Raw genomic sequence first — 12,221 nt, 5'->3', positions numbered from 1 at the left:
TCAGCACTGAGCCCTGCCATCTGTCCTGTTTCTGAGTGAGCTTTGGTACAGTAAAGGGTAACTGCATATTTAGACCAAGACTGCTAGCCCTATTATTTCTATTTTAGCAATGACAATTAGCAATGGAGCTCTCCTCTTTGTGTTTTACCTATATAACACAGTACAATGTGACTGCAGATTTACAAAACCAAGCCTGCCAGCCCTATCATTTCTATTTCAGCAATGATAATTAGCAATGGAGCAATGGAGCTCTCCTGAATGTCATTGGAGACTTTGAAGAACACTGATTCCCCTCCTCTTTCTTTTCAACCTATGACGCTGCTCAACTGCACTAAAGACTGCCAAGAACTGTGCTACCCCTTCTGTGTCCCTCTGTGAAATGGCGCTCGATCGCCTTGGAGGGCGGTACTTATGAAATCCAAAACTCGCGAGATCCGAGATCCGACGATGTAATTTTGACGTTTTGCCTCGTTTTCAATTCCGAGGGCACACAAAGATACCGGGGCGGCTCGGCATGTAATCAGATCTGCTAAGTTCAGGTGTGTTCGGTTCTCGGGAACTGAGCCTGAACATCTCTAATAAATACATATATTGCACTTATTCATTAGAATTCTGGCTGTTGGAACAAGTGTAAATATAAACACAGTAGTAAGCACTTTCTTTGGTAGTGAAATAGGTTGCTGCTTCCTTAAAAAACGTAGTATAATAGACAATAGGAGAGGAAGCGCAGGACAAATAGTGTAGATGTTATAAAAAAAAACAAAAAACAAACAAACAAGAACAAGTGTGTTTCATCGTCAGTAATGTGTAGTTACCCACACATGGACAGATCCTGTCATTCACATTTGGATATGTCAATTTAATAATAAATGGTGAGTTAAATTGCAGATCTCAAATCAGAAATATATGAAGCACATGAAGCCCAATCAGTGTAGTCAGCCAATTATTGCACATACCTGTTAATTGTCATTATGAAATATGAGCAACACTGCAATCTCTGAGCAATTTGGGTCAAAAGAACTGTTCTGTATGACCAACCTTAGGCTTAAAAAGGGGGAAAGACTTTCACTTGTCCCATCGCACCTCTACCAAGTCAATACAATTGCTTAATATCCTGAGTACCATTACTTGCTAAACAAAAAGCAGAATTTTATTTAATAAGGAATTGGAAATTGAAGGTTATGTGAGGATATAAATTTCAATTCAAAGAGTGTAGAAGTAGATGTTTGAGCTTTTTCCTGAGGTGAATGAACTGAGCTAGAAAATCATAACTGTCGATTTGCCAATTGGTGCCTGAAAAAAAGATTCAGTTGCACAGATTTCTCTTAAAAATGGAAGTCTTTGTAATCATGCCTGTTAGCAATCACACATCTTTGATTTAATATAGATATATACATATATACACACACACAAAGTGGTCGGAGTGTAAATTTAGAAGTGGTGGGATTGACACTCTGAAGTTGCGGTATGGAAAATGTCAGTGAAATGAATTTGATATTTTTACAATAAAAGCAGTTGGAGAAGTGACGTATGTACCATGTACCAGCTCAATTCGACCAGTGTGTGTGTGTGTGTGCGTGTATGTATGTATATATATATATATTAGGGTTGTGCACCGGGCACTTTTAGTGTTTTGGGTTTTGGGTTCTGATTAGCATAAGGTTTTGGGTTCTGATTTGTTTTGCCAAAACACCTGACGAAAGGTTTTGGTTCAGATTTAGGGTTTTGGGTCCTGATTTATTTTTAAAAAAGCATAAAAAGCGCTAAAATCAAGTTTTTTGGTTTTTTTACACTCCTACGCTATTATTAACCTCAATAACATTCAATAACAATCATTTCCACTGATTTCCAGTCTATTCTGAACACCTCACACCTCACAATATTGTTTTTAGTCCAAAACGTTGCACCGAGGTAGCTTTCTGGACTGCGTAGTGGAGTGGCCCCGGTACCCAATTTGGTACCGGGCCCACAATACCTCCTCCAACTGGTCTGAATTCCACTGCACGGATGGCTGCTCCTCCATCCTCTGCAGCATATAGAGGGTGTAGTTCAAGCGCGTCAATACCTCTTGTTTTCGATCATGACAGTGCATTTTAATTATTTTTGGATTTGGCCCCAACACTGAATGTAGTTTAATATCTGATATGCATCTATCTGGACTGCGTAGTGGAGTGGCCCCGGTACCCAATTTGGTACCAGGGCCACAATACCTCCTCCAACTGGTCTGAATTCCACTGCACAGATGGCTGCTCCTCCATCCTCTGCAGCATATAGAGGGTGGAGTTCTAGCGCGTCAATACATCTTGTTTTCGATCATGACAGTGCATTTTAATTATTTTTGGATTTGGCCCCAACACTGAATGTAGTTTAATATCTGATACGCATCTATCTGGACTGCGTAGTGGAGTGGCCCCGGTACCCAATTTGGTACCGGGGCCAAAATACCTCCTCCAACTGGTCTGAATTCCACTGCACAGATGTCTGCTCCTACCTCCTCCAACTGGTCTGAATTCCACTGCACAGATGTCTGCTCCTACCTCCTCCAACTGGTCTGAATTCCACTTCACAGATGGCTGCTCCTACATCCTCCAACTGGTCTGAATTCCACTGCACAGATGTCTGCTCCTACCTCCTCCTTCTGTTCTGAATTCCACTGCACAGATGTCTGCTCCTACCTCCTCCAACTGGTCTGAATTCCACTGCACAGATGACTGCTCCTGCGTCCTCCAACTGGTCTGAATTGCACTGCACAGATGGCGGACACCGGATGCACGTCTAACACCAACATAACTGTTAAGGCGGCAGTTATTTTTGGGTACAGCAGCAACAGTGAACGTAGTTTGACTTTTAAATAGTAGTACCTAGTATTTTTTGATACAGCATCAACAGTGAACGTAGTTTGACTTTTAAATAGCAGTACCTAGTATTTTTTGGTACAGCAGCAACAGTGAACGTAGTTTGAATTTTAAATAGCAGTACCTATTATTTTTTGGTACAGCAGCAACAGAGAACGTAGTTTGACTTTGAAATAGCAGTACCTACTATTTTTGGTACAGCAGCAACAGTGAACGTAGTTTGACTTTTAAATAGCAGTACCTAGTATTTTTTGGTACAGCAGCAACAGAGAACGTAGTTTGACTTTTAAATAGCAGTACCTAGTTTTTTTTGGTACAGCAGCAACAGTGAACGTAGTTTGACTTTTAAATAGCAGTACCTATTATTTTTTGGTACAGCAGCAGCAGAGACCATAGTTTGACTTTTAAATAGCAGTACCTATTATTCTTTGGTACAGCAGCAGCAGAGACCGTAGTTTGATTTTTAAATAGCAGTACCTATTATTTTTTGGTACAGCAGCAACAGTGAACGTAGTTTGACTTTGAAATATCAGTACCTAGTATTTTTAAACTAATTTTTTTATGTTTTTTTTCAATTATTTTTGTATAATTTTATTTTAAAAAATGTATATTTTTTTTTTTGTATAAGTTTTTTTATAATTATTTTTTAAATTTTTTATAACTTTTGAATAAATTTGAAATAACTACGCCCTTAGCAGAACAGAGCACAGAACACAGGCAGCACCACTGGACTCAGCAGGACAGAGCACAGGACACAGCACCACTGGATTCAGCAGGACAGAGCACAGGACAAAAGCACCACTGGACTCAGCAGGACAGAGCACTGGACAAAGCACCACTTGACTCAGCAGGACAGAGCACTGGACAAAGCACAAAGAACAACTAAACTGATCAGGAGCTCCCTAACTACAACCTCCCTCACGAGTGAACACAGCCAGAATGAAGATGGCGCCCGCAAGGTGAGTATTTATGACATCCGAGTCTCGCGAGAACCAACGCGAGACTTGGATGCCATAGCCTCGGTTTGGCTCCGTTTGCCGCCCGGAAGTTCCCGAACAGTGCTAGGATCGGCCTCGGATCTGCACTGTTCGGGTGGGCTTTGATTGCAAGAATCCGAGTCCGCTCATCCCTAATATATATATTGTGGCAACGGGAGTGGTTTGCCACAAGCCTCTCAGAGTGGAATTAGCTATAGAGCTAACAGTCTGCAGGCAAAAGGCTGCAGACCAAGTTATATACAGGTGTAGCACTGGGCTTAAGTTCAGTAATGTACAGGTCAGAGACATGTGGTAAAGTAAATGTAAAAAAGTGATTTACTTGCATGCTTTGTGTCTGTATCCACAGAGCTGATAGGGGTGGCTGTGCTGATTAGGCGTTACAGAACACCTGAGGAGCCATCCTTTAAAGACAAGGTGGGAGTGTCACCCGTCAGTCATCCAAGCCTGTGGGAGGAGACCTGTGTATTTAACCTGGAGTTGTGCTCTTGTCAGATGTGACTGACGCTGAACTAATTGACCAGTCAGTAGTGAGCTGGGCTATGTCTAGTTAGTGTTTATGGTCACCAGGAGGTGCAAGTAAAAGTATTGCTTGCTGGTGTCATCCTGACAGAAGTGTTATTTATTGGGATGCCAACAATAAATATGTTTGATTGAAAACAAGAAGTTTCGTGTTGCTGATGTCTACTGGGTGTTCTTGCAACAGAAGGTGACAAAAGTGCCAGGAGAAGGGTGCGGTTTTGTTACAATATGTATATATATATATATATATATATATATATATATATATATATATATATAAAAAAGAATGGAGGAGGAGGCGCACAATAGTGTAGTACAGTATTGTATTGGAGCCAAACATGAATCCAGAAAAGGAACCTAATCACCAGAGTGGAGTGAGCCAAAAAAATTCCACCATATAAATACCCACAATAACTACTGTGGATAAAAGTGTAACAGATATGGCTTGACAAAATACTTATTGACAGTTCACCCTTGATTCACATGCTACACCTCCTCCTCTGATGCTTATTTATAGTTTCTGCATCCAACCTCCCCACTAACATTAACAGTCAGGATTGGCTATAAAATAATTGATCCCTGACTTTCATGGTCAACCATTGAAACCCAATGCAAATGCTAATGCTACCGTTGTATCAGATACATTAACATATTCATATATAATAACATAATCCTTACAGGTATGCCTGCAGCATAAAGTATAAAATAATAATACTTCTTAAGATCTGTAACTCAAATAAAAGACTAATAAATCAAATGTAATGACCAATAAAGCAGTCAGAAGCTCTGCTGAAAATGCCCAGTTTCTCTATAGCTTTCTCCATCTTTGGTTGATCAACTATGCAAGGGTGTGTTTGCATGGTTGATGGTATCAATTGTCCTCCCCACTTTCAGACTCTAAACAAAGTGGTTGTGTTGATGAATCAGATGCTTTCCTTGCTGGCTTATACCTCTTCAGGACTCCATGCAGTTGCCTTGCTGCTCTAAATCCTCGGTATCCCTCTGGTTTATTGCCCATTAGCAGGGTGAAAAATTGACATATCAATGATGCAAATACATACTCATATGGCTGTATAGCTGAAGATTAAACAAGTGGTTAAAGTACGGTAGGCATTTTCTTTAAAGTGGCGCAGAAAAGTTGAATGCTTGGTTGCTACTAGGAATTTTCATCAAAATAGTGATGCACAGAATATAGGATTTGGCTAAGGATACAACAAATATAATAATATTTAATACACTTTTTCAAAATATATGACCAATTGAACCATGATTGTTATTTAATTGTAGTTTTAGTGTTCAGATCTGTTTGCATTCAACAGAATATTTTGTAAAAGTTTGGAATACAACAAAAAGTTCTATTTTAACACACTATGTATTTAATACAAACCCAGTTTAAAGTGTCTCTTGCTCATTTGGGCTCAGGAGAGGGTTGCAGCGGCGGCGGGGTGCCGCCGCTGTTTTTCAGTGTCCGCGGGGCATCTGTGACAGACAGTGTGAATAAAGTTCTTTCCCGGCGCCCCCCCCCCTTCCCAGAATGCATCACTCCGCCTCTGCGTGAAGAAGGCGCGGATCAGCTAGAGAAAGGTAAGTAAACTCTTCTTTTTTTTTTTGTGTGTGTTCGCGGGGGGGGGGGGGGGGCGGGGGCGGCGAAATTTTGCCTAGGGCGCTGTGAACCCTAGCACCGGCGCTGTCTGTAGGTAGTTTCCTTTTTATAAGCTGTTGTCTGAGGTTTTGTGTATGCATAAATGCCAGAACTGGGTGTACATTCAATATTATTTTTCATCTGCCATATTGCGCTGTAGCTATTTTATTATTTTGTGTATACTCTCCAGTGTGGGGTTGAATATGGCAATTAGTAATATATGGATGTTTGTTTTTTCTCTCCTTATATTGTATCAAGTTTTTTAATGCTCTGTCAATGTTCTAATTGATTGTTTTCTGCTCGTAAACATTTTGTTACATCCAGCCAGCAAATTAATTGATTATATTTATATATTATTATTTCTATTCATGAACTTGGTAAGGAAACCAACATTTATCTTTGAATATGTTCTAATTAAATAAAAATGAATGCATACCTCAATGTGCTGGTTCTGGGGTATACAGGACACAATCTTGAACAATTAATCTTATAGCTGTGATGCCATCACTTTAAAATTTTGAATCCTCAAATGTAAGTGTTAATTTAGTGCAACGTTAATAAAAGGATGTGTTTCTGAAAGTTAATGCATGAGAGAACGTGTTGAGATTGTTTTGATATCCCACATTCAGGAAACAGAAAACAAGGCTACGTTGTGGGGTCTTTGAAAATGATGACGGCACAGCAGTTGCAGTTGCTTCATATGTAGCAGTTTTTGCTCGACCCCTTTTTGGGTTATCTACAACTGATCCAGTTTGTTTAAATTTGGCAAGGAGTTTGCAACTGCACTGTTACTAATGGGTGGCCTATTTGGATGACGTTAGTTGAAATCATTTGCTATAGCATGTATGCTTCGTTCTCCAGATATCAAGACAATTTCAGCATGTTCTGCTTGTGTTAGTTCCATTATTATTAATGTCACTACTGGCAAAAGAAAACTCAGTTAAAACTTGAGAATGAATAAAGTTACATTAAAACAAACGAACAACTTTGTTTTTCTTATGAAATTCTCCATCTGTTTGATATGTACATGACTGCTTTCCCATTTAAATAATTAGAGTTGCATTCAAGATGGCCGACTTCAAAATGTCCGCCATACTGGCGACATACCCCAAAATGTTTTCCACTACACCCAAATCATATGTGTACACATGATTAATATTTCCTTACTCATTTCTGTTTTGAAAGGGTGTTTCCCCACTCAATACAATTTCCATCTATAAATATTAACAGTATTACTATATATCAACAACATACCCATATCCTATACTTATCATTCCTTGTATGTCCTCCTCATATGGATGAACGTTGATTTGGCAGATACTTTTGTTACCAAAAAGGATCTGCCTGTATTAAAGCCCAAAAGATTATGGTTCCTTATAAGTTTTGATTCTGATGCATTTGAATCGGGTTAAGTTTAACTGATTGAGTCTGACATATTAGGTTTTCCAGATGCTGAGTCAGCAGAAGTTACAGAGGACGGTTACGTTATTTCACGCTTTATTGATGGTCTAATAAAAAGAATCTATAAAGTTGTTCTAATGGAGGTGAAAGACAAAACATTTACTACAAAACATGTTGTTCTTACGGTCTATGAAACAAAGACAAGCTAAGAAACTAAGGTGTAGGACATACCTCCAAAGATATTATTTATTTATTGATTATTAAGAGTTGTTTATTTAGCGCCTACATGTTACGGAGGATAATTAATCATTCACATCAGTCCATACCCCAGTGGAGCTTCTAATTTATATCCCCTACAACATAGGCATACATACTAGGGTTAATTTTTTCAGAAGCCAATTAAGCTAACAGCATGTTTTTGGAGTGTGGGAGAAAACTGGAGCAGATGGAGGAAACCCATGCAAACATAGGCAGAATATACAATCTCCAAACAGATCAGACCCTGGATGAAATCAAAAACATTACCCCTACTGTGCCACTGTGCTGCCAAGATGCGGCTATTGCCTGACTACGAAATATAATTACAATCCCATTAGAAGATACAAATTCTGGATAGGAAGATTGAAAGTATTTTAAAAAAGATGCATGTGATCACACCTGCAGTCACTATGGAAATAACTTACAGGGCCTAATATTAAAGATTGAGTCAAAAGGAGTGAATTGCTTAAAATGCTTCAACACATACAAAGAGCAATATAATTTATGTGTGAATCTTTGGTGACTTCCATTAGACTTTCAGCCAGCGCAATGGCCTCATCAGTTGCAGTGTGATGAGATTTGTGGTTACGTCACTGAATAGCAGACACTCATTTAGAATAGACTTGTGTCTCTTCCATTGGAAGGGGAGTACCTCTTTGGACAGAAGCTTTATAACCTTATCTCAAGTCAGTTTGATTACCACAAGATAGACTTAGTAGAAGATCATACTCAAGACTGGTGGGGTATGGTAAGTAGGGGTGTGCACCGGCCACTTTTCGGGTTTTGGGTTCTGATTAGCTTGAGGTTTTGGGTTCTGATTGGTTTTGCCAAAACACCCCACTAAAGGTTTTGGTTCTGATTTTGGGTTTTGGGTTCTGATTTTTTTTAAAAAAAAGCATAAAAAGTGCAAAAAAACATATTTTTGTTTTTTTTTCACTCCTACGCTATTATTAACCTCAATAACATTCATTTCCACTAATTTCCAGTCTATTCTGAACACCTTACACCTCACAATATTGTTTTTAGTCCAAAAGGTTGCACCGAGGTAGCTGGATGTCTAAGCTAAGCAACACAAGTGGGCGGCACAAACACGTGGCCCATCTAGGAGTGGCACTGCAGTGGCAGACAGGATAGCAGTTTGCAAGAGTTTGCTAGAGGTGCAAGATGGAATTGTCCTTGGGCCCTCCCACCCACCCTGATGTTGTTGAAATAGGACATTCGCACTTTAACAAACCAATCAGGAACAGTGAACGTAGTTTAATCTCTGGCACTAATATTTCTGCACTGCAGGAACAGTGAACGTAGTTTAATCTCTGGTACTAATATTTCTGGACTGCAGGAACAGTGAACGTAGTTTAATCTCTGGTACTAATATTTCTGGACTGCAGGAACAGTGAACGTAGTTTAATCTCTGGTACTCATATTTCTGGACTGCAGGAACAATGAACGTAGTTTAATCTCTGGTACTAATATTTATGGACTGCAGGAACAGTGAACGTAGTTAAATATTGCAGTAATAATATTTCTGGACTGCAGGAACAGTGAACGTATTTATATATTGCAGTACTAATATTTCTGGACTGCAGGAACAGTGAACGTAGTTAAATATTGCAGTACTAATATTTCTGGACTGCAGGAACAGTGAACGTAGTTAAATATTGCAGTAATAATATTTCTGGACTGCAGGAACAGTGAACGTATTTAAATATTGCAGTAATAATATTTCTGGACTGCAGGAACAGTGAACGTATTTATATATTGCAGTACTAATATTTCTGGACTGCAGGAACAGTGATCGTATTTATATATTGCAGTACTAATATTTCTGGACTGCAGGAACAGTGAACGTATTTATATATTGCAGTAGAAATTTTATACTTTTTTTATATTTTTTTTAAATTATTTTTGTATAATTTTTTTAGAATTTTTTTAAATTCTTTTTGTATAATTTTTTTTTTATTTTTTTTATAATTTTTTTATAATTTTAAAATAACAATGGACTTAGCACAACAGAGCACAGGACAAAGTAACCACTGGATTCAGCAGGACAGAGTGACAGGACACAGACAGCACCACTAAAAAATCCAACCTCCCTCTTCCCTGATCTGAGCCCGACTGAAGATGGCGGCGGCAAGCGGGGAATTTATACAATCCGAGTCTCGCGAGAATCCGACGGTGGGATTTGGAGTCTCAGCCTCGCTTTCACTGATTCTCCCCGCCGGAAATACCCGAACAGTGCTCGGATCGCCGTCGGGTCCGCACTGTTCGGGTGGGCTCGGATTGCGATAATAAGCCCGCTCATCTCTAATGGTAAGCCTGGTAAGCGTGGCAGGAAGGCGCTGTACTTACCAGGGCATCCCACCAGCCTGATCTCACTGAAAAATATTCTGAAATATCTGAATAAGTTCCTCAGTGCGGTGGAGCAGCACATGCACAGTGAAACCCAATCGTATTACATTACCAACAGTGCCAACCAAATGCCTGCAGTTCTCAAAAAGACCCTGAGATAAGAAGCGGAAACACCACTGTGAGAGCAGTGCCTCTGTATATACTGTATAATAGATTTTTTTTAATTTAAGTTTGCAAATGTTATTTCTTGAATGTTATTTTTGCTTGAAAATAAATAAAACTGCTTACAGTATAGTAGTGCATAACAGTTTACAGTTTATCTTCTAACAGTGCAACCAGTTAGTGGCCAAATTACCTATTTGAAAGCTTGACAAACAATGCTCAGTATTATGTCTCTTTATCTTTATCAGAGCGAAAAAAAAGATCAATATAAGAAAATTTGGTTCCATTGTGCTGTAGCTACTGTAATTAGCTTAATTTCACAAGGTGCCTATGAGGGCAGGATTTTTTGTCATGTTGGGTTGGATTATTGATAGCTGGGAGAATGAAACAAATTTTTCAGCACTTCCTTCAGCACAAATTAAAGAGTACACTTTTCTTTATGTTTAATTCAGTAGTTGCTCTGAGAAATAAAGGTTATGGAATATCAAATCTAGTCTATAAGAACTTTAAACCTATATTAGGTTTATTATTATTTATAAAGCACAACAATTCCACAATATTGTATTGTGGTTCACAAGAAATATGTAGGTTTGCAGGTTTTGAATCATTTCGCTGCCTGGATAATTCTCTTATACTTGCCAATATTAGAAACCACTTTCTATAAACCTCTATATAATGACTGATACTTAAAAAAGAAGTATGGTGGATAGTTAGTTGTGCTTTTGTATGTAACAAGCTGAAAGAGGAACACTGCAGCACCTCCTCAAGAAAATAAGCAGTATTCTACATCCCAGCAGAGACCCTTCTTTTATTCACAGCCAATAGCACAACTACCTCTGCATTAAATGAACATAAGAATGAACAGAAGACCTCCTTTTAATCCCAATCCGCCCTCCCCTATGTTTTACCATAACACGCAGTTTAGGCATTACAGTAGTCCAGGGCGAAGAACAGAAACCAAATAAACCCAGACAAACCCAAGGCAGCCTGAATATGTACCCAAAAGCACCAGGTTATAGAAAGTAAAAACTGGGATGCAGGTAACCCAGTATCAAATTTTTCTGGCATTAGCACAGAGAATGAAAATAACTCTGAGAATGTTGGAATGACAATGTCACCACACTACCAGAAAGGGACTTTCACAATAATGCTTGCAATTCATCACAATATCGAAACATGCCTCCAGGAAGCTATGCATATGAGCAAGAGAAGGAAAACCTCAAAAAGAAGCCCCATGGGGCTACTGTTGAAGAGTATTGGGTTGAAAGACCTGCTAAACCCAAATTCTGCATACCCGCATATTATCTATGCAGCACGGTGGCTTAGTGGTTAGCACTTCTGCCTCACAACACTGGGGTCATGAGTTTAATTCCCGACCATGGCCTTATCTGTGTGGAGTTTGTATGTTCTCCCTGTGTTTGCGTGGGTTTCCTCCGGGTGCTCCAGTTTCCTCCCACACTCCAAATACATACGAGTAGGTTTATTGGCTGCTATCAAATGGACCCTTGTCTCTGTCTGTCTGTGTTAGGAAATTTAGACTGTAAGCTCCAATGGGGCAGGGACCGATGTGAATGAGTTCTCTGTACAGCGCTGCGGAATTAGTGGCGCTTTATAAATAAATGATGATGATGATGATGATGATCTGCGAGTTTCAGTCAAAATCAAAGAGCAAGACAAACCTCCAAAAAAGAAAGGAACATTCAAGTCTTCTAAAAGAACAAACTAGAACTCGTGCATAAGAAATAGAGGCATGGGAGTGTCCCAGGTCACTTTTGTACAGAGGTTAAAGCTTAAGGAGGGATTGGCACCAAGAAGAAGTAGTGCAGCGACTTATTGAGTGTATTAAAAATATATTTATTTCTTAATGTATCTGTTTGTGAGTTTTGCATGAAACAAACATTTTTTTTACTCCTGAAGTTAAGTCCTACCTACCTAATGATTTGTGCAACCCTGTAGGTTTTTTTATGCACCAGAGGGGGAAAATGAGGCTAAATTTCTGAAGGAATGAAGGAACAGACACAATGGGGCATATTCAAT

At 39.1% G+C, this 12,221-nt stretch overlaps 1 pseudogene; it reads left to right on the top strand.

The window, feature by feature from the left end:
* The first annotated feature begins 4,710 nt into the window (after positions 1-4,710).
* Positions 4,711-11,930, top strand: LOC142159494 (uncharacterized; annotated as a pseudogene).
* Positions 11,931-12,221: the final 291 nt, after the last annotated feature.

This window comes from Mixophyes fleayi, chromosome 5, assembly GCF_038048845.1.
Source record: "Mixophyes fleayi isolate aMixFle1 chromosome 5, aMixFle1.hap1, whole genome shotgun sequence".
NCBI classification, from domain to species: Eukaryota; Metazoa; Chordata; class Amphibia; order Anura; family Limnodynastidae; genus Mixophyes; species Mixophyes fleayi.
The sequence above is the reverse complement of the archived record's forward strand: the minus strand, read 5'-3'. Positions and strand labels throughout refer to the sequence as shown.